The 23,553-nt window shown below is 43.4% G+C and overlaps 1 protein-coding gene across 1 annotated transcript in view; it reads left to right on the top strand.

Annotated features, from left to right (window-relative positions):
* The first annotated feature begins 1,492 nt into the window (after positions 1-1,492).
* PLCE1 (phospholipase C epsilon 1) overlaps positions 1,493-23,553 on the top strand; it is a 299,036-nt gene continuing 276,975 nt past the window's right edge. The window contains exon 1 of the mRNA XM_081823078.1: positions 1,493-1,687. The gene's annotated coding sequence lies outside the window, so the exon portion shown is untranslated. The remainder of the gene's footprint in view (positions 1,688-23,553) is intronic.

Genomic DNA, 23,553 nt, shown 5'->3' with positions numbered 1-23,553 from the left:
GCTCTTAATGAACAAAGAGTTTCCTCATCGTCCTCTGCAGAGACCTTTCCAAAACCAGCTCTCAAGGGAAGCAGTAATGTTGATTTTCATTAAAATCCTAGTGGTGAGAAAACAGCAAAAACAGTTAAGGACCAGGCTGTCATATTTTTCTTATAGGCAGAAATTCTTTGGTGTCCTCCTGTGCATTCTTGATCCAACCTCTCCTGTGCCCTGGAGGCTCAAAGGAGGGGAGGCCGCTTTTAAGAGCGACCTGAAAGAAAGGGTCAGACTTGAGCAGGAGGATAGTATGTGGGTGGAGATGGTGATGGTCCAAGTAGAGGCTCAGCCTAAACACAGGTACAGAGTTGGAGTGGGAGAGACATTATGCTGGGTGGTCCATATTAGCCAGGATGAGGCGGGTTCCTACAGTCATGGGGAGTTAAGTTTGGAAGGCAGTAGGGAGCCTAAGGAGGTTTCTGCACAGATTTAAGTTGTAGAAGAGGGAAAATGATATGGCTGTGGCATGAGGGATGATTGGGTCCAAGAAGAGGACAGATGGGAGGGGTTATGGGCCACAGGAATTGGTCCTGATTGAATGTACAAGGAGGTGTCAGACCTATGGAAAGGTTATTTGTCCATCAAAATAGGTAAGGAGGAACAGGTTTAGGGGAAAGGGGGAGGAATGATAATTTAACTTTTCTCCAGGTCCCTGGCACTCCTGTCAACGGGGTATACAAACCTCCCAGCGCCCAGGGAAGGCTCTGTGCAGAGCCTGTAGTTTCTGGCGGTGGTTGAACATCCCCATGTTTGCTTCAGCAATGACAGAGCACTGGATTTGGAGTCCACAGATCTGAATGGCCACTATTAGCAGCAAAAAGAGTACTTCCAAAGCTTGGCACAGCGCCAGGCACGGTATGGCGCTCAATAAAATTTGTTAAATTAATGACTGACCGAATGGGTTCGAGACTTGGTGGTGCTATTTACCAGAGTATCCTTGGTCAAGTGACCTATCCGCCACGAGCCTCAGTTTCCCTAAGGGTCAAGCAGGGCTGGTCCCCGGGGAGAAGGTGTGGGCAAAACTTCCCGCGGCCTGAGGTGCCCAGAGTTCCCGCCTCCCCGGAGCCCGGTGGCCCGGCAGCGCTGTTGCCCGCTCCCGTGGGCTCGGGCCGCGTCCGGCCGGCGGAGCCCGAGACCGAGCGGGGGTCGCGCGGCTGGCCGCCCGGCCTGGGGTGGCGGCCGGGTCCGCCCCTCGCCCCCGTATGCTCCGCGCTGCCCGAGCCGGGGGCGGGCCCGCCTCAGGCCGCTCCCCCGGCCGCCCGGGGGCCCGCGGCGGCGCTCGCGGCCTCTCACCCGGGGCGGACGAGTTCTGGGAAAGGCCGGCCCAGGGCGGGGGCCCCGCTGCCGCCCGCGCCGCCGTCCCGTCCCGGCAGCGCGCAGAGTCCAGGGCGCGGAGCGAGGGAGCGACGCCCGCGGGGGCGCACACGCTAGCGCGGCGGGCGGGGGCGGGGGCCCCCGGCGGGAGAGAGGGCCAGGGGGCGGCGGGCCCCGGGCTCTGCCTCCGGGGCACTTGCCTGGCCGTGGCGCTTTGCTGGCACCCGCTCTGCCGCTGACACACGGTAGCGGGGACACCCGACGCCGCTAGCGACAGGCGGGTCCCACAGGGACGCTGCACTTGGGGACTACGGCGCGACTGGCCCCAAGAGGAAAGGTGAGGAGGCGACTGTGTGGCTCCGTTCCTAGGTGGGCGCAGGGGAGAGGTGGGCTCTTTCTGTGAGACTCCCGCGGGTCCGCGAGGGCAGCCGCCTCGGTCCGTACCTGGCGCGGGGCCCCGCCCCCACCCGGGGGAACCGAGGCCGGGCGTGGGGGGGGGCACAGGCCGGCCGCCGTTCCGGCTCCAGGGCACCCCGAGTGCTTGCCTCGCTCCCGCACGCGTTTGCCTCAGTTTTCGCGGCATTTTTTGTGTACTTGTGGAGGCGGCCAGTACAGAGAGGGAAAACATAAGCCCTTTTTGAGGCGGCACCTAGCAACTGTATTTCAAGAAAGGTGCTCACGAGATTGTTCCTGGAGAGATCGTTCTACATCAAGTCCTAGAAAATACCATATTGGACCTGGGCTCACTTCAGCGACTAGAAGAATGGCCACGTCTTTTTTAATGTTCTCTGGTGCTATGATAATGAATAACGAGAGCCAGAAGTCCTCCGTTGTGGCTAATATTAAATGCACACTATAAATGTATGGGGTTCTCCCTCGCCCCCGTGCCTAGTATTTAAGCCATGAGACAGTTGGTTCAACTGACTCAACTAGTTGTTCCGTGTATGAAAGGGTCTACATATAAAGATTTAATGGCGTCATTTTCAATAGTGAGTTCCCTGAAGAGATGTGATGGGGGATTCACTTCATTAAAAAGTTTTGTTTGCACACTGTTCATAATTGTAGTTGCATTTTGCAGAATTTGCCGGTGGGTCATTTAGATCCCTGCAAGATTAGGTACTTTTCCTTGTGTTCCTTGTCGGAACCCCTGGTGGGATTGGGTGGGGCCGCTACCGCAGAATGGGCACAGCGGACGCCAAGAATGCTGGACCCACCAGGGAAAATTTTTGAGAGCCTGTCTTGGGAGGTGGATGCAGGTGACCCCGTGGATACCCGTACAGTGTGTCACTGCGGGAGATGGGGAGTTGAACTATCTCTGGATGCTGTCTGTATGCAGCCATGTGTCTTCACAGATACTTTCTAAAGAATGCCTGAGGATGCTGTCATCTAGAACATCCTTTCCCCTTTCCTCTTCCTGAATGCTCTTCCTGCCCATTTCACCACTCTAAATCCTAACCACCCTTCAAGTTGAATTTTGTTACTGCTGTGAGGCCCTCCCTGATAAGCCCAGCCCCAAAAAGTCAACCTTCCCCTGCTGGGATTCCTGCAGCATTTTACCTTCGCTACCTTTCTCCATTCTCCTTCTTTGAGAGTTATTTCTGTGCATGTCTCATTTTCCCTACTGAAGGCATTAACCATGGCTTTCTTAGCACAGTGTTTGCAGATATAAGGCCCTCTGAAATAATTGTGGGCTGCTATTAAATGTTAAGACTTTTGTTCTTCAACACAAATCTTTACTTTGGAGGAGATACTATAATTGAAAGTATTTATTGAAAAACATAATATTTACCATTCACCTTGACCTCCATTTACAGGCCCATAGAGGAAATTTTCTTTATACCTAGGAGTCATGCATAATAATTATCTGTGGTCCATGCTTTGGGACCAAGTGAGAGGTGAGAGTGAGCTGAGGGACGTTCTTCCAGTCCTTCTAGTAACATAAGCTCCTTGGATGTGCTCCAAGGTTGACCTGTGTCATTAAAAATTCCATGCTCAAGTGAGTTGTGGTAAAGCTAGATTCCAGTGAAGGTGCTTGGTTTTCTTTTTCTATCTGCAACTTTTGTTAGTTACAGTCCCTTCTGGGCTTTTGTTGTATACTTTAAAAAATGAATTTAATGTGCAACTTGTTACTTATACATTTCCAAATGAATAAAGCAGAGGGCAGGGAATGTTTCCCATGCCTGGGAAAGAGGAGATATTTGCACAGAGCTAGGCTGCTCTGCACGTGTGTGTGTGTGTGTGCGCGCACGCGCACGCACGTTGACAGTCCCTGCCTTCCACACACCTGGCTGGCAAGCAGCCTATGTAGGACAACAGCTGCTTCAGTCCAGACTCCTTCTCTCTGGGCCTGGGCCTACCTCTGCTGGGGGTGGGTGGGGAGAGAAGGGGGTTCCCCGGGGAACACAACAATTTAGAGTTTCTGGATTTAGAAGGAAACATAGGGAAAAAGCTAGAAAAAGCAGTAGCAGCTTGTTTAATCAAGTTGCTTTCCTGCTGACATTTGGTTGAGATCTTAGCATTGAGCAAGTAGAATTAGGTTGGGGAGAGGAAAGGCAGGTGATGGGGAGCATGGTACTCCAGGAGAAGGGTTGGGAGGTATTGATGGGGCTTAGGGAAACATGTGGTCCAGATATGTGGGGTCCCCACAAAGGAAGTTGGAGAAGCAGGGTGTAGAGAAAAGATGATATCAAAGATGTACTTTGCCATGGACCAACCATGCTGTCTAGGGGCCTAGAAAGGAAGAGAAAACTCTTTCCAGCATTGTGTGGTCTTCTCTGTTTTCAGGGTACAGAATTCAGGCTTATTTTTATTAAAGCAATAATTCATCTGTGTTATGGCTTAAATAGGTTTTCATGGGCCAGATCAGAACCTAGCCCTCTAGCTGTGCTATCAGTATGGTAGCCAGAAGCCACGGATGGTTATTTGTTTTAACTTTAAATTAGAATTAAATGAAGTTAATGAGCCACATTGCAAGGGCTCAATAGTTGTGTGTGGCTAGTTGCTACCCTACCAGACAATGAAGATGCAGAATATTTCCATCATTTCAGAAATCCTGTCCTGGAATATTGTTCTAAAGGGTTCATGCCTGTTAATTGCCAAGATACTGATGTCAAAACCTAATTCAGTCATAAATTAAAATGTTCCTGTTTATAATCCTCTAGCAAATCTATTTAGATGCAAGTAATAGTAGCACTTGTTGTTGGTAGTGCTTACTGCAAGCCAGGCAGTGTTCTAAGTACTCTACATCTATTAACTCATTTCATTCTAACATGAGGCAGCAAGTGCCAGAGACCTGTTATCCCTTACCTGCAATTCCAAAATCAAAACAAGCTCTGAAAATTGGTTTTCATAAATTTCGCTACAAAATTTGGTCTGAGTTGACATGAGGTTATCATAGTGTTTATTTTTCTCACCCGTGAGAACTATTCATACATTTTTATTTCAGAAAGAATGGACATGTTTGCTGTGGATCCTGCTAACAGTGCTTTGTAATATATGGCCTATGGCACTGTCTTACCATCATAAAAGACAAAAAAATTTATGATTTTGGATAAAGGAGTATGGGCCTCCATTATCATGTCCATTTTGAAGATGGGAAAACTGAGGAACTAAAAGGTTAAGCAACTTGTGTGGAGTCATAGCAAGAAAGTCCCAGACCCAGGAGTCAGTCAGAGCAGGCTGGCTTCAAAGTCTGTTCCCTTGACCAGTGTGCTATCCTGCATCAGCCTCTGGTCTCATCACCCAGAACAAATGACTGGCCACTTTTTTTGGCTTGGTGAAGCCAGATAGCTTTAATTCAACTCATTATGAAGTTTCAGGTAGGGCTCTGGCCGAATTGTTTACCGGTTGAGGGTGAAATGCTGTGGATGGTTACACCACCACAATGGGCATGCTTCGCAGCTGTTTAGCTCACTCCTTTCCACCTTGTGCCAATCACAGTTTATTTTGAGCCATTCGCTGTATAAGAACTGATAGAAAAAGAGGCCATTCATTGTGGCATTGGTAAAGCTACTGGGCCCTTGTTGAAATCATTGGCACATGGGGGTTTATATACTCATAACGATTATGAGGTAGAAGGCAGGGGATGGTTTGGTCCTGGTGTATATTGACTGCTGAGCACTGGTGGGGCCATTCTGATGGCCTGCAGGGATTCTGAGACTTCTGGTATGGTTTCAGAGGATCTGGATCTATCTGACTCAGTTGGTTGTCTCTCCAGAGGAGACTGTAAGTTCCTCTCTTCTTTTGGAGGTTGACTAGAACTGCAGACCTGGTCTGGGGTCAGGAATGGACTTTTCACTTTCCCTCTAAGTGGTGGCAGGAATAGGTGGTCCCTTCATTTGTAGAAATTATTTTTTTTAAGATTTTATTTATTAATTTGAGAGAGAGACAGAGAAAGCATGAGCAGGGTGAGGGGCAGAGGGAGAGGGACAAGCAGCTCAGCAGGGAGCTGGATATGGGGGCTCGATCCCAGGACCCTAAGATCATGACCTGAGCCGAAATCAAGAGTGGGACACTGAGCCACCCAGGCACCCACATTTGAAGAAATCCTTAATTACCCCCAAGGTTTCTCCTTTAAGTATAAGAAAATGTTCTGTCTGAGCGCTCCACTATCTGTATGGATCTTTTAGTATGGGCTCCATAGGACCCCTGTCTCTGTATCTGGGGAGCATTTTACCTTTTATGGTACAGCCTCCAAGTCTCCTCCTAGTGATCATGGTGCCACCCTTCCCCCCCGCCTCCTCAAGTTATAATGATTTAAGGTGTAGGGACAAGGCACCCTGTTGGTGAAATACAAGGCACTAGAATCAAACTTACCTGGTTTACATAGGCTTTACCACCTACTAGCTGTACAACCTTAGACAAGTAATTAATCTTTCTGTAAGATAGTAATTTTACAGGGTTGCTGTGAGACCTAAGCAAGATAACCCAAAGCACTTTGCACAGTGCCAGGTACATAGTGAGTGCTCACAAAGTTAGCTGCTAATATTGTTGTTCTGGGCCTACCTACGTCTTGCCAGTCTGCAGTTTTACGCTTTGGAGAGGCGTCTGTAGTAAACTGAATAATGCCAATAGCCTCCTAAAGGTATCCAAGTCTTAATCCCAGGAACGTATAAATATGTTACTTTACATGACAAAAGAGACTCAACAGATGTGATTAAAGATTTTGAGATGAGAAAATTATCTGGATGGGCCTAGTCTGGTCAAGAGGGTTCTTATAAAAGAGAGGCAAGAGGATCAGAATCCCTAGCAGGAGGTAGGAGTAATGAGCCAAGGAATGCAGGCCGCCTAAAAGCTGGAAAAGGCGAGAAAATGGATTCTTCCCTAGAGCCTCCAGAAGGAATGCAGCCCTACCAACCCATTTTAGACTTCTGACCTCCAAAACTGTAAGATAACAAATTTGAGTTGTTGAAGCTACCGAGACTGAGGCAATTTATCACAGCAGAAATACAAAACTAAGAGGGCATGGAAGAGAAACCAGAAAGTGGTCAGGAGTGAAACAAAAGGTCTCACAATGAGGAACAAGAACAGGCAATGGGTAGAGCAAACCTTGCTGGGTACTGTACTAAGTACTTCATACCTATGAACCCGTCATCCTCACAGCAACCTTCCGAGATAGGTACTTTTGCTATCTGCATCTCAGAGAAGAGGAAGTGGAGGCACGGAGAGGTTGAGTAACTTGCCCGAGGTTACAGAGCTAGTTGTGGTAGAGCTAGGATATGAATCCAAGCAGTCTGGCACTCTTAAGTGTTACCCACCCTGCTCCCCAAAGCAGGCATTTCTGTCGACTAAGTCTGACAGTATCAGCCACTGAATGGTATGTTACTGTATGGAAGGAAGAGAGTATTTGAATCAGTGAGAAGGAGGGCAATGTCGTCCCCCCAACGCGGCCCCCCCGCCCAAGAAAGCCTGGTATTGAAGTGCTTGGTAAGGTTTTGCCATTCCTATCTCATATGATATGTGTGGACAGCTTGAAGCTAGAGGACGCTGGCTCTGGGAGCAGTTCCTGTGCTGGCCTCCCTCTCATGCTCCCACCTCTGTTCTTACAGCAGCCTCGCTCTCTCACCACAGACCGCTGGCCAGGCATCCTGTTGGCTCTGCTTCCTACCTCTGCCTGTTTATTGGATTTGCCTCATTCCTGACTCTCTGCTCCAGCCCTGAATTCCACCTCCTTCTGTCCCCTCAGATGCTCAAACTTGAGATGGTTAGTGTCAGGGACCAGATGGTGAGCTACCTTTGTGACTTAAGGCTGCAGGGGGAGGTTATTTTTGCCCTTTTCCTTTGGTTTATCTGGCTTCTGTTGGTTTTCTAGCTGTGCGGTTTTGTCTCTCAAGCACGTAATTCGGAGTGGTATTGGTTGGGACCATTGGTTTTCAAACTGTGTTCTAAGAGTGTTTGGGGCCTCTACCAGGTGAGGGGTATGGTAGGAGAAGACCTCAGCCCTTCACCCTGCTTCTATTGCTAGAGAGACAGAAGTTTGAGAGGAACTAAACCGCATATTAAGGCACTCTGCGTAAGACCTTTAGCCCAGAGACTGGGATGTGCAAGATATATAATGCTGTGTTTTCTCTAATTGCATTTTACAAGTTGGGGGTCTGGATGCATGTTGCTTAGCTTTGTTTACATCCTGGCTCCACTACTTATATACAATCTGCACAACCTTGAGCAAAAAACTTGGCCTGTTGGGGCCCAAACTTCCTCATGTATGTAATGGGAGAGGCAGTAGTAGAACCTACTTAATAAATGAGATAATCCATGTGAAGGGCTTAGATCAGTGCCTGATCACAATAAAAATTCAATGAACACTAGCTCTCAGGATCGTTTTTCTTATTACTAAGTCTCCCAGTGCCGTGGCTGAAGAAGCAGGTAGCCTCATGTCTTCGCGGAGTTCTGCTCTCTGGTGGTGCTGCAGCCGGGGGTCCCCTGTTACTCCTCTCTCTTCCTGGTTGCCCTTGAAATTTCCATCATCTCTGATTGCAGATGACTGCAGATGCAGTGACATGAGGCTGTCTCTCATGGGTATAGCAGCTTCATCCCCCAAGGTCTCTGAGGCTTCACTGCCTTCTCCCAAGAAGCAGGGTCTCTGCTACTTTTAGGATTTGTAGGACATTTCTTCTTTTCTCCCCTGCCTGCCAGATGTAGGGGCTGGGATGGGAGGGGTAGAATGAAACTCCAGTCTCCTCCCTGCTTCTTCTCCAAGGCATTTGGTCTATAATAGACTGAATACTGTTGAATCCTTCCCCCCTCCCCTTAGGACTTAACAAAATATAAACATAAACAGAGTGGCTAAGCTTGACAGGGTTATTGGTCAGACAGGGCTGGTCAGTGCCATATCGGCTCAGTACACATTGGTGTGTACTCTATGGCATGATCTGCTAGGTGGTGGCCCCAACGAAATGTGCTCCACTTATAAAAATAAACTGGAAAGTCTTCAGAGGGGCTGATGATTTGTGCTCACAAGTCCAGAGGTATAGCGAAACATGATGATCATCTATATATTTTTAATGCCTTGTTGGAACAGCTACATTATAATAATAAAACAGTAAGCCTGCAATATGCAGAATTAAGGAAGAGGCAGAAGCAAGGAGAGACTCTGTTTTGATGACTTCATTTTAGGTTTAAACTATATAATATCACTGACTATGGAAAGTCCAGGGAATGGAAAAAAATCATTGGGAAAAAACACATGTGACCAAGTGCATACTATACACATCTGGGATTAAAATATCATATAACACAGTTTAATTTGGATATCACTGGATTTGGTTCAAGTTACTGTCATTTCTAAAGAAGTTTTGAATCATTTGTTATTATTAATAACACAAACTCAGATTTCATTGATGAACATATTTTTACCTATGTTATGTTTGCCTGGAAGAATTGAAGCCCTCTCTGATAGTCTGGTTTGTCAATCTCAGAGAGGTGGATACAATTCACAGAAGTTAAATACTTCTGGCGTGAAATTGTATTCCCTTTTTCCCCCCAAAGGCAGAATGAATTTGGATGACAGGGCAGTGCATAAACCTCACTCTGTCTGCAGTTTGTTAACTACTGGGGTTCTGAGCTGATTCCGATTCACTTCTTTGCCACTCAGCAGGCTCAATAGTCCCTAACTCAGCCTGGTTTACTGTGCTTGAGGTTTATTCTTTCATCATGCCTCTGTGTGGTTTTAAAATTCACAGTGGGAGGGATTGGTAAGGCTCCAGGCAGTGGTGAAAGAAATATGCTCAATTAATATTTGAACGTAACAGAAGAAGGTAAGAACTTCTTGAGCTATTATACATAGAAGCTATAGAAATTTACAAAAAGAAAGGGCGCCTGGGTGGCTCAGTTGGTTAAGCGACTGCCTTCGGCTCAGGTCATGATCCTGGAGTCCCAGGATCGAGTCCCGCATCGGGCTCCCTGCTCGGTGGGGAGTCTGCTTCTCCCTCTGACCCTCCTCCCTCTCATGCTCTCTGTCTCTCATTCTCTCTCTCTCAAATAAATAAAATAAAATCTTTAAAAAAAAAAAAAGAAATTTACAAAAAGAACTCCAAAAAGTGACTTTGCTGGGCCATCAGTGCAACACAGCAGTCAGCCAGCCCTGTGGGTTCTCCCATGACATCTCTTGGATCTAGGATTTTGACTACCCTTTGCTGACTGAGAAGGGGCTGGGCCTCACCAATGCCAAGTCATGGGATGGCTGACAACAGGTGAAGTGTGCTCCCGACCCAGCCAGGCCAAGCCCAGATCAAATTAGTTACAGAGGATAAGAGAGTGTGCTTATTTCTAACCATGCTGTATAGTTCTAATGAATTATCACTATCTAAGCAGTCACACCTAAAATATGTCACCTATTTAGGAAGATACTAGTTAAAAAAGAGAAAATTTTTAATCCAAACAATTTTATTTTAACAACTAAAATTTTATCTTTTACTTATTAATGCAGACATTACATATCCATTTGTGATTTATTAATTATTTATTATATGCTATGTCATCCAACAGTGAGAATTGAGGGCTAGAAAGGAGGGGTCCAAGTGTCCCCCCTCACTTTTAAAGTTGAAAGAACTGTCTCTTGAGAGACTCAGATTTGACCGAAGCCACCTAGCTGGGTAATGGCAAAACTGAGACCTTTGTTTCAAACAGGATTAAGACCATACTGTAGAGGGGCGCCTGGGTGGCTCAGTCATTAAGCGTCTGCCTTCGGCTCAGGTCATGATCTCGGGGTCCTGGGATCGAGCCCCGCATCAGGCTCCCTGCTCCGCGGGAAGCCTGCTTCTCCCTCTCCCCCTGCTTGTGTTCCCTTTCTCGCTGTGTCTCTCTCTGTCAAATAAATAAATAAAATCTTAAAAAAAAAAAAAAAAAAGACCATACTGTAGATACATAATACACAGTTTTAAATTCTGGATTCTTTGTCTGACATTCCATCATTAAGATGTTTCCACATCATTCAGTGTTTCCAAACCTTGATTTCAGTGGCTGGGTCTCATTGTATTGTGTGGTCCTGTGGAGGACTTATTTATCACTCTAATGCTGGACATTTAGCTGTTGATCCCTGATTTTTTTTCTATTTAAATACCTCTCCATTGCCCAGATCTCTAATTCTTTCTTTAGCACAGAGTCTCTAGAAGTGGAATTACCAGATCAAAGTGTAGAAGTTTTTTAGAGACTCCAGATACATATTGCCAAAATGCTCTCCAAAAAGGTTGTACCAGTTTGCACTTCTACTAACGATATACTAGAGTGGTTTTTCCAGTGGATGTCAGTGAAAGATACCAGACTTGGTATTTCATAGTTTGAATGTGCATTTCTTTGATTACTAGAAGTAAGATATCATCATTGTGCTTTCTCTTGGTTATTTAATAGTAGTTTTTTCCATTTGTCTTTTTTTTCTTTTTACGTGAGACTTCTTAATGAATTAAGAATGTAACATCCCTGCATTCTGTATTTTTGCAAGTATTTTCCTATCTTTGTCACTTGATGCTGTTTTTCTCAACTAGCATTTCCTGGTTGCAAAATAATACACGTTTATTTTGGATAATTTCAGAACTAGAGAAAAGTACAATAAAGAAAAAGTCCAAAAATCATGCACAATTCCACTATCTAGAGTAATTAATAACATTTGGTTCATGGCTTTCTAGGTTTTTGTCCTTGTTCTTCCCCCCACCCCGCTGTTGAGATCATGTTTTCATGTTTTATAAGTTTTCACCTAACTTTGTTAATCATAATTAAGCAGATTGTGCTTATCTCTGCTATGGGATACTATATAAAAATATTAATGAAATATTATATTTTTGAAATGTTTAGCATATTTTTTAATGTATAGAAAATTTTAATTTCTGTATGACCATAGGTCTGTGTCCTCCCTGGTAATTACTTCCATGGCCTTTAAATTTGTAGTTTTTATCTATTTTCTATGATTAACTATATTTTTTAGATTTTCAGCCTTTTAGTTACATTCAGCTTTTCATTTGGAATCAGTTTTTTGTCCATATTATGAGTTGAAGACCTGAACTGTTTTCTAAATACTTAATTTTCCTTAATAATATATTTATTTCCTCATATATATGTTTATATTCCTTATATAATTTCCTTGAATAATATATTTATTGGATAATTCTAGGCAATTCCTAATCTCATCTTGTATATTCTAAAGTCAGTTTTAGGCCTAAGATAATCTATCTGCAAATGTTTGAGTACCTCAGTGTTTTAGTTATGTTAACTTTATAATGTATATTTGTATCACATAGAGGCAGTTCTCTCTCATAATTATTCAAATTTTCTTTATTATTATTTTTTTGCTTATTCTTGTAAATTAAATTTTGAGACATTGTGTCAGATCTCAAAAATCCACTGAGATTCTGATTGGGATTATAATAAACTTATATATTAATTCAGAAAGAATGAATGTGTTTATAGTATTAGTCTTTATATACTCCTCTGTTTCTTTTTCTTTTAAAAAATTTATTATTGAAGTATAATTGACATACAATGTTGTATTAGTTTCAGGTGTACAACATACTGACATGACAATTCTATACATTACTCAGTGCTCACCACAGTAAGTGTAGTCATCATCTGTCACCATACAACGTAATTACAATATTATTCACTATATTCCCTATACCGTAATTTTCCACCCACTCACCTCCCTTCTGGCAACCACCAGTTCTCTGTATTTAAGGGTTTGTTTTGTTTGTTTGTTCATTTGTTATTTAGATTCCACATATAAGTGAAATCATACGGTATTTGTCTTTCTCCATCAGATTTATTTTATTTCGCGTAATACCCTCTAGCTCCATCCATATTGGATGGCCAGATTTCATTCTTCTTTATGGCTTAGTAATATTCCATTGTGTGTGTATATGTGTGGGTGTGTATGTATGTGTATATATATGTATGTGCATATATATACATCACATCTTCTTTATCCTTTCAGAATGTTTCTTAATGTACTCAAATGTTTTTATGTCTTTCAGTTAAATTTTATAGTAGCCTTCATATTAATCATATTTTTCTTATTTAAAAAATGTTTTGTGTGTTTTGAGACACCTGGGTGGCTCAGTTGGTGTTAAGTGTCTGCTTTCAGCTCAGGTCATGATCCCAGAGTCCTGGGATCAAGTCCCACGTTGGGCTCCTTGCTCAGAGGGGAGCCTGCTTCTCCCTCTGTCTGTCATTCCCCCTGCCTGTGCACGCGTATGCTCTCTCTCTCTTTCTGACAAATAAATAAATAAAATCTTTAAAAAATGTTTTGTGTTTTTTTATTTAATCAACTTAATTTTTTAGCTAATTCTCTTGAGCTTTCTAGGTAGAGAATTGTATTATCTGCAAATAATGATTATTTCTCTCTTGAATCAAAAATTCCAGAACATTAATAACTAAGAATAAGGATAATAGACCTTTTAATTTAATCCTGATTTTAATGGAAATGCTCTTCATATTCATTAAGAAATATAATGTTGTCTTTTGGTTTTAAAAAGTTTAAATCACTTTGAGAAAGTAGTTTCATATTCACAGATTTAAAAAAGAAATAAAATTGACTTATGTCACATGCCAAAAAGTTAATCTTTGAAGTGATTATATGCTTTTTTCCACATTTGACTACTAATGTGTTATATTATGTTAACAAATTTCCTATCATTAAACCATACTTGCAGTCTCATTGTGGCAGTTTATTATCATGGTCTTAATGAATTATATCTCTAAGATAGAGAATAATCTGGAACCCATTTAGATTTTACTTTGGAATTTTTTTTAGTTAGCTTTATTTTAGCCTTGGTCATCATAGGCTGGTGTTAAAATTAGCTTGCTGCTCCTGAGTATGCATAGATTGGATTCCAGGGGACCCCCATGCCTTCCTGAGAGTGACAGGGGCAGCTTCCCATGTGGTGAGGAGCTGGAGATGCTGTTTGTGTGGCAGAGAGTGAGGAGGATAAAGTGCATATCAGAGATTGGTTAACTGAGGCTCTTCCTGTGTCGTGAAAATGCAGTCAGTACCTTTGTTTTGTTTGTTTTTTTCAACACTTTTAACACAAAGAAGCACTCTTACTTCTTTGTGTCTCTCATAACGTAGGCAGAATTGGAATTCTGCTATTAGCCGATTCCAGGCACCGAGTACAGACCTCCTTTTCTGGAGCAATGGGGTGTTAAGTAACACATCAGCAAACCCACAGGACAGGCATGAGCTGCTGCATCATTGCCTAAGAATCTAGTAGTTGTCAAATTCAGTGTCTAGGCTTAGTTTAGGTGAAAGGTTAAGAAAAATTGTTCCTGGGGCACCTGGGTGGCTCAGTCAGTTAAGCGTCTGCCTTCTGCTCAGGTCATGATCTCAGGTCCTGGGATCGAGCCCCATATTGAGCCCCGCATGGGGATCCTTTCTCAGTGGAGAGTCTGCTTCTCCCTCTCCCTCTGCCCCTTCCTGCACTCCTGCACACTTTTCCTCTCTCAACTAAATAAATAAAATCTGTTTAAAAAAAAAAAGTGTTCCTAAGGCACATAAAAAGGAAGAAAGAAGGCAGTTACAAAACTTAAAAATATTAAATGGTGAATACTATACATGTGCATTTGTCAGGTATAGGATTGAGAAGCTGACCCCAAAATGTAGCTGCTATGTGGGTGTCTTTGTGGAGAAGCTGAGGAGAATCTGAGCCTCAGATGTAGGAGATGGTTGGCTGTCTCTTCACCTTTGCCTTCTTCACGCTCTTGCTACTTACATGTCACCCTTCATTCCCTGTCTCTTCATTTTTTTCTACAATTTTGTTTTTTCACAACCTTCTTTTCTCATCCATTTGTCGCTCATACATGCTGAGGTCATTTTGAGTGACTCCAGTGTGTCAGGCACTGCATGGGCTGGTGGGATGAGCAAGACCCCCACAGCCACTGCCTCCCTGGGCTTGCTGAGCCAGACAGTAATGCAGGTAAGAACCCAACAATTTCTGTGATTTGTGAAACAAGATGTTACTAGCTCTCTCCCTTTCGCTCTATGTCATTTATTTATTTATGGAAAGGTAGTATAAAACATCATGAATGAGGAAGAATTTACAAGTCATAAAATAAGACAATATTTTGTCAAAGGGGCTTGGTTAAAAGTGTGGCTCAATTCATGGGAATCTCATGCTGCTACTTGGTGTTTTCTCGAGCAAAACATTTTCATCCTCATGTCTTCCCTTTTGAAGACATTTCTTTTCAACTTGAAGAATTCTGGAAGCAAAGGCTGCCAAGATAAAGAACGTGGCCCATTCCAAGGAATAGATGAGAATGCGTAAGAAGAAGCAGCAAATAATCACCTTGTGACTGGTTCTGTTCAGTGCAGAGGCTCAGGGGAAAGCTTGGGAGAATGCCCAGGATATTGGTTGCTGTTGTATTGAGGAAGACAGTCAGGTCCTTCTGGAGTATCTAGTTTACGTAAATGCTCGGCTATTGATTTACTTTTGCTTTTTACTTTTTGAAGTAGACTGCTGTTGGTTCTGTAAAGAGAATTTACAAAAATTAAATTTACTTTTTGAGATAGACTGCTATTGGTTGGTTCTGTAAAGAGAATGTTGACTGTATTCCTAATTTTATACCCAGGATTTGCCATCAAAGATCTTTCAGTCCAGTTAGGGAGACAGGACACAAATACTTGAAATTTTCAGTGTCCTTGCAAAGAAATGGCTGTCTCTGGCCATTTGTTAAATGGCATGAGTCCAGGAGAGGGAGCTCTGGGTTGGAGTTTTCTGGGGCTTGACCGAGGCAGGGTATGGCTTGATAGAAAGAATGGAAAGGTGTTCCTGCTTGGGAAGAGGTGAAGCAGTCTCAGAAGGTCTGTTCACAGGAGAGCATGGCCAGGTGGGCAGGGTTTCCTTTGAGGCCTTCTTTCTTCTTGTTTGCTCTGCATAAATGTTGGGGTTCCTTAGGGTAAATCGACCTCCATGAGTTGAGTTTCACCTTTACATCAGTGGCTCCAGATCTTTTTGTGGCCCACTCCTCACTCTTGAGCTCCAGACCTACATATCCAACTGCCTGCGTGACATCTTCCTGAAACTCGTGTCTCAAATTGGACTCAGTCTTTTCCCAAACCTATTTCTCCTGTATTCCTTATTGCAGTGACTAGAACCCTTATCGACCCATTTACGGAGACCAGAAACCTTAACTCTCCAAGGCTATCCCTTCTGAGTCCATGGTCTCGTAGCACTGGGGGCTTCTCCTTCCCATTTCAGTGTCTGTCTTTCCCAATAAAGCATATGCTCCGTGAAGCCAGGGACGGGGACTGCTGTCAGTGTTCACTTCTCTTATCTCCAGCCTCAGCATAATATTGAGCCAGTGACAAATGTTGATTGACTGACTATATTAATTGAATTTCCTGTCCATTCTGCCTTCTAAATATTTCTCTGGCTAGGCAGACCTCAGTTCTAAATCCAGCTTTGCTGTTTACTAGCTGGGTAATGTTGATATTTTTTAAATTTTATTTTGAGATAATTTTTGATTTATAGAACAAGCTACTTTTAATTTCACTTTACATCATTTTCTAAATCCGTAAAATGAACATAATCATAGTACCTACCTAGATTTGTGATGGATTAAATGAAATAAAGCACATGAAACATTATTACTCTGTTTGACAGGTGCATACTCTATACTGTTATAAAGTTAGGTTTGAAGCTAGAATGTTGGAGGCCTTTAATGCAGGTTAAGGGGTGTGTGTCTTATCTTTTAGAAGGTGAGGATCCATGAAAGTTTCCAACTGTGTGGTGGAAAAACCATGAGCTCTGGAATCAACAGACATGGGTTCAGATCAGAACTCTACCACTTAATAGCTCTGAGGCTTTTCACACCTTAGTTTTAAAACCTCTAAAATTAGGGGGTGCCTGGGTGGCTCAGTCGGTTAAGTGTCTGCCTTTGGCTCAGGTCATGATCCCCGGGTGCTAGGATCAAGCTTTGCATTGAGCTCCCTCCCCAGCAGGGAGCCTGCTTTTCCCTCTGTCCCTGCCCGGGCCCCCGCTCCCCCACTCATGCTCTCTCTCAAATAAATAAATAAAATCCTTCAAGAAAAATAAAACCTCTAAAATTAGGACAATAATACCTTGTATCAGGAATTGTTGTAAGGTATAAGTGAGATGGTATTTGAAAAGTGACACTGATTTGTTTGTTTTAAAGTTACTTTCTTTCCTCCAGTGATAAGCTCTGGGTTCCCTTGGAAAGAGATCTGTGGTACAGAGGCTTGTCTTTGGCTCAGCCCAGTCTAACGTTTTTGTCAGATACTTAAATGAAGCCTGATTTCCTAAATTTGCAGATGATTCAGCGTTGGAATAGCTGATACAGTAGGTGATGGAATGGAGGCTCAAAATGACCTCAACAGGCTGACATGGGAAGTCAGGCATCTAGCAGGTGGATCAAAGCAGTCAGGAGCAAGGGTACCACTTGGAAGGTGATTCCACGGTCCAGGTCATGGATGGAAAGGACCTGACTGAACTGGGGTGGTGTCAGTGACAACAGAAAGGAGTTAACAGTTGGGAAGAACTTTTTTGAAAAATCACTAGAATGTTGCAGTTAACTGGGTGAATATGTGGATAAAGAGGGCTAGAGATGAATGGGAAGCTTCCTTTCTTGGTTCCTGGGAAAAAGAAGGTTCCAGTTAATAGGAAGGAGGAAGTTAGGCAAAAGAATTGAATTAGGGAGAGGAGGAGGGCAGGAGTCTGGTTTTGTACATGGGGTGTTGGCTCTACCCAACAGGAAGTTGGAAAGTCAGGACTGTAGCTTGTGGGAGAGAGAGGCTGTGTCTGGAAAGAGGCGTTTGGGAGTCATCCACACGGAGGTGATAGTTGAAGTCGTGGGTGGGAGGGAATGGGATGGCCAAGGAGTGGCCAGTGCTATTCAGAATCATTAGCGTTGTTGGCTCTAACTTGAGATAAGCAGGATAAACAAACCCTTGCCCAAGTGGGAACTAGTTCTACTGCCTTCCTCAGGCTCTTTAACTCATTCAAGCAAAGTTTTACAGGATGGAAAAAAAATCACATGCAATAATTTCGGATTTAAAAAATTGTATTTTTGATTTGTATATTATTCTCATTTTAAATTATACAAGTAATACATTCTTGATTGGAAAGAATATAAACATTGTGTAAACACAGATAAAGTAAAAGCCCCCATTAACATTAACCCTTGTCCAACTTTACTTTCTTTTTCAGAAGCAATCACTGTTACAAGTTCAGTGGGTGTTCTTACAAACTTTTTCTTTATGCATTTATACATACACACACATACACATAAAGATATGTCTTTGTTTTTGTGTGTGTGGTTTGGTTTTGTTTTATATAAGTGAGCTCATAAAATGTTTTATTCTTTAATTTTTACTTTATTTTTCTTAAAAGTATTTTAATTTATTAATTTTTAAAGATATATTTATCCATTTGAGATTGACAGAGAGAGAGTAGGGGGAGGGGTAGAGGGAGAGAGAGAGCATCCCAAGCAGAGGCGCCCGACGCGGGTCTTGATCCCACAACCGTGAGATCACAACTGGAGCCAAAATCAAGAGTCAGACACTTAACCAACTGAGCCATCCGGGTGTCCCAATTTTTACTTTTAAAAATGAAACAATATGCTTTGAAACTCTTTCCAGGTAAATTTATCTAGATCTGAGTCATAAAAACAGCAAAATCTGTTTTCCTGGGTACGAATGTACTATGTTTTATTTAATCATTCCCTTATTGATGAAATATGCCATGTTTCCAACTTTTGCATCTGTCTGTCCTGCAGACACTGATTGCTTGTACTGTGTAGGAGACTGCCCAGTAGATACTAGGATATGTTGGTCCATAGTAAGCCAGGGGTTTGCAAGCTGTTGGGGTCAATGAGAAGCACATCCTCCAGGGTCAACTATGAATATGCTATTAACCTTATGATGGAGAATTTCTTTGTCAGACTCAGCCACTTGCTGTTGTTCAGCTGTGCCAGGGCCTTCTCGGTGCCTTAAGCTGAAGAAGCTAGAAGTAGTGGGGAGAAAGGGAAAGGATGAACCCATGCTAATGAGATGAGGACTTTCACCTCTCTCCCCAAACCAAAGTTGGAGTGATTGATTTGGGGAGGCGTAGGTTGGGTTTGAGAACGTTTTTCTTTTTACAAATATTATCAAAATGAATATATAAAGTTTTAAATTCCCACTTGGGAGCTTCTGAAAATATATCCCCCTGTGAGAAACCGATTCGTTGTTTCCTTTTCTCTCAAGTGCAGGGGCCTGAGGCAGCTCCAGTGTAAGGACAGCAGGGAAAGGAAAGGAAGAAGAACCCCCTTCTGACCTCCTTTATCCCAACCCACCCATTCTCTTCCTTCTCCCTCCCTCTCTTTTTCTGGTCTTCTTGTCTTCGATGCTCTGAATCATACCACATCTAGTGAGCAGATTTGGGGCATAAATGTTTTATGCAAAAACACCAGGGCCCTCATTTTCTTTCTCTTCATTTTTGCTACCTTCACTCAGGACTCAGAGGAGGGTCCACTTTGGGCTACAATGCAGGGAATCATGCTGGTTCTTCTTCTCCTCTTCCCTCTGTTCAGGACCGACTCAGCAGCTGGGAGGCTCTGCCAGGCTGTCAGGAAGCACCATCCCAAGGCAAGACTGCCAAGAGCCGGGCTTCACAGGCAGTCGTGTCCTCTAGCATGTGTGACGAGTCTGACTGGGAAATTTCTTGGGATCTCTCCAATTCCCTAAGCCAAGCCCCTCCCAACTCGAGTCCTCAGCACAGTGAAGACTGGGGGATCTTTTTCATTTCACCTGTTTCTACTCCAAGGCAAGCGGAACTGACCCTTGGGGCTGCTGGACCAATGAGTGGGCTCATCTCCACACGGCTCCCTCGGACATATGTCTGCAATGTAGCTCTGATCTGCTACCTGCAGGAAGATGATCGCTACCCACTTCTTTGGGTACATGTGCCAGCCTCCTTTTCCACTTCTGACCCCCACCTGTCCCCTGGCACCCCGGACACCCCGGCAGTAAATACCTAATGCTTTCACTACTTGGAGCTTCCTAAACGCAACACATGGTCTTCCTGTTCTGTGCCTTACCTTGGGCTGCTCACTCTTCCCCGCCCGTCTTTCCTCTGTACTTTAAATTCAGTTTAGGTGTCAGTCATTCTAGAAAGTCTTCCCCGACACACACACACACACACACACACACCCCTCCAATGCCATATACACCTCATTGACCTTGAGTTTTTCATTTAGTATCTGTGTCTCCCACTCCAGTATGGCAGTCTGAGTCACCTCTCTGCCCCCGGGTCTGAGCCCAGGACGTGGAATATACTGCGCACTCAGTTTATGCTTGTTGAACTCAAATGACCTGGGGCAGGGACTATCTTTGTGGTTCTTCTAGGTTTGCCCACCTGACAGATTCCTGACTTCCTAAGTCACATCTTGTTATTTGAGAAATAATGCCTCATTAGTGAGAAAACTCACTGAGAGGGCTTGCCTTATAGTAAATTTGTGTTGCATTATATTTGGACGGTTTGCAGGGTGGAGCGTCATCGTTTTTAGATTCCAGACAAGTCTCTGCCTAGGATGAGTGCGGGGAGTAAGGAGGAGCCACATAACGTGTCAGGGTCACAGAGGAGGCTCCTTGAGGTGCTCAAGGCGTCATGAAGTGCCCTCCCCCCACCCCCCACAATAACCCCACCTAGCAAGTGGAGTCTTTCCTTTTACCAAGCACCTTGGCCATAGCTGATTTCCTATAAATCATCTTGGGAGGTAGAAGGAAACAATTTATACATAATTTAACAAAAGAGGCTGATTCATTTATTTATTCTACAAATATTTATTGAGTTCCTACTATGTCTCTGCTTTGGGAACATGGCAGTAGACAAAACTACTTTTGCAGCTCTCAGGAAGCTCTGGTCCTAGTCGCAGGATGCCAACAAGTAACTAGCATACAAATAAGTAATACATATAATTTGCAGTGGTGGTAAATGCTCAGAAGACAATCAGGCAGTGTAATATGGCAGAAAGCAATGGGTGGGAGGGGAGAAGGGCTGCTTTAGAGCTTCAAAGCCTTTCTGAGGTGATGACATTTGAGATGAAGTCTGAAAGGTGAGAAGGAGCCAGCTAGGTGATGTCTGAGGGAAGTGGGGTGACTTGCTGAAAGTCCCAGGCTGGAGCCACTGCTGAAGCCGTGAAGCAGGCTTGCTCCCCGATGTCCCTTGAGCACCTCTCTCCTCTCTCTGCCATGTCCAGGGACCCCCATGAGTATGTCGGGGACAAGCTGTGGGCAGGAAGGGGATGAGCCATGCTAATATGCGCTAGGAACTCTCACCAAGCATGGGCCCTGTCAGCTCGCCTTGGAGTGTGCACAGCCAGTCCAGAGCTGATGAGGGGTCACCTGGGGGCCAGATTTCTTCACCATTTGTCTCTCAGTAGGTCCCTTTCACAAGGGATCCCTTAAGAGTAAACCTCGCCTCTTTCCAGATCAGCAGGAAAGGGGTATGACAAACTCCTCTACAAGGCAGCTAAGAGGTTAGCATCCTGCCCTGTTTTTTAAATTGTTATAAAGTATACATAACATAAAATTGGCCATTTTAACCATTTTTTAAGTGTACAGTTCACATTCTTGTGCAGCCATCAATACCATCCATCACCAGAACTAGTTCTTCTTCCCAAACTGACACTCTGTACCATTTCAGCACGAACTCCCTGCCACCTTTTTTAAGGCCCTGGTGGATCCTGGGTAATGAAATGAATCCCATTTTACAGAAGCCTCTCCCCCGGTAAATTTAGCCTCCTCGTGTTTAATGCAGTATCATTAATGTAGTCTGAAGACAACTGGCACCAGGGTCACCCGGTTGGTGGGGAGAAGAAGGGGAAATGCCTGTTGAAATTTAGATCTCCCCTCTCCTTCCTGAATCAGAATCTCTCATCCAAACCTGTGTATTTGTACCAAATCCCCCACATGATTATGATGCTGACGTAAATGTGAGAATCGCTGGTTTCAGCCTCATGGGAAAAACACGTGAGGAAGAATATTAGCTAGGGCATAGAATGCTTGTTGTGGGGAAGTAGCTACCTGCATTTGAATATCTGCTTCCCCAGCGGCTAGCTGAATAATTCTGGGCAAGTTGCTTAATCTCTAAACCTGTTTTCTTATCTCTAAATTGGAAATTGTGGTCTTAGTACACACCTCACCAGAGTTGCTATGATGATTGAATAAGACACGAGATGTTCAGATGGGGGCCTCGCATGGATGGTCTCAGGTCTTGATGTGGCCCACAGGTAATGAGGTGACCCAGGAGACTGCTTTACACAGGGTAGTTCTATTTTCTTGAGGAGTTATGGGTAAAGTGGATCAAAATTTGCTATTCCAAAAATGTTTTGTCTTTTGCTGTCATCCCACTGTAGGAAAGCAACCAACGTTATTAGTCAGGATAGGAAATATATAGATACGCCTGCAGCAATTGATAGGGTAAAATATTTTTCTTGAAAAATCCTTTCAGAGATGGGTTCATGTGGAGAAATTCCTGAGAGGAATGGTTAGGTGATTAATATTAATGCATGTAGTGCTTAGCTGTGGGAAATAATTAAGAAAATGAGGCTCTGGCACCTGTCCCAGATACTTACCACCACCCCACTTTGGAAAAAGGGCAATTAAGGTTGTGTAAAGATGTTCTGGATGGCTGGTGCAGTAGTAGTTTGAGAGTGTATCATAGTAATTGGTCAGAGAAGCTTTCTGAATAGAATGTGGCTCTGCAAAAAGGAAGGTAGAGGGAGCTCAGGAGTGATGACCAGGACACAAAAGTGGGGGTGAATAGGTAGGTTCAGGGAGCAGCAGACCAGACCACTCTGGCTGAGGGGAGTATCAAATCGGTGGGTTGGAGAGTCTGGTTTTTATTAGATCACCTTCAAACTTGGCTCTGTTTGGCCTAGTTTAAATAAAATATCACCTGAACCTAGCATATATCTCCTTGATAAATTTCAATTAGAATCAGTAGTTTTATGGACCATTTGTACTTAGTGCTTAGCATAGGATTTGGCACATAGTTAGGTGCTCAAAAATTTTTTGTTGAATAAGTGAATGAATGAATCATACCCTTTGGTTGACCAGCCCTTGCAAGAAAGATTGGAGCAATCTGGAAGTTACTGTACTCCAAGGACAGTATTACAAATATATCGAACAGGTGAGATTAGGCATGATTTCAGGGGGGCATTTTCCATGATTTCCTCCTTTGTAAAATAATATTTAGAATGTTGGGAAAGGGAGTGTTGATGTTTATATAGATTTCATTATGCCCCAAAATTATTCCTTTGGACAATATAAATACTAAAAGCAGGATAAAAATGGAGAATATAGTTTCAGTTCTGTAAAAGGTATATGTTCATGGGGAAAAACTGGAAGGAAGTTATAAGAAAATTAGGACTTACCTAATGACCTTACCTCATGTTTTCTACTTTATGCTTATCAGAATTTTTTCAAATTTTCTACAGTAGATCTGTTACTTTTATAATCAGAAAAATATAACATGTTATTTGTTAAACAGTATAGAATGTGGTCCAACAGTCTTTTTTTTTTTAATATTAAAAAATATTGTATGTTTATATTAAAACATATCCTCAACAAGGCAAAATTTCTCAAAATATGAGTCTCGGGATTCTTACCACATCACCATCTCCAGTGCTAATTCAACCTCACAATCTTTGACCCTTCCCCATTGCATATTTTTATCTTCCTCCCACAGTAAAAATCCTGGATTCCAACAATATTAACACAAT

Source organism: Leptonychotes weddellii, chromosome 6 (genome assembly GCF_054177405.1).
Source record: "Leptonychotes weddellii isolate Sample4059 chromosome 6, ASM5417740v2, whole genome shotgun sequence".
NCBI classification, from domain to species: Eukaryota; Metazoa; Chordata; class Mammalia; order Carnivora; family Phocidae; genus Leptonychotes; species Leptonychotes weddellii.
This window is presented reverse-complemented; position numbering and strand designations above follow the sequence as displayed.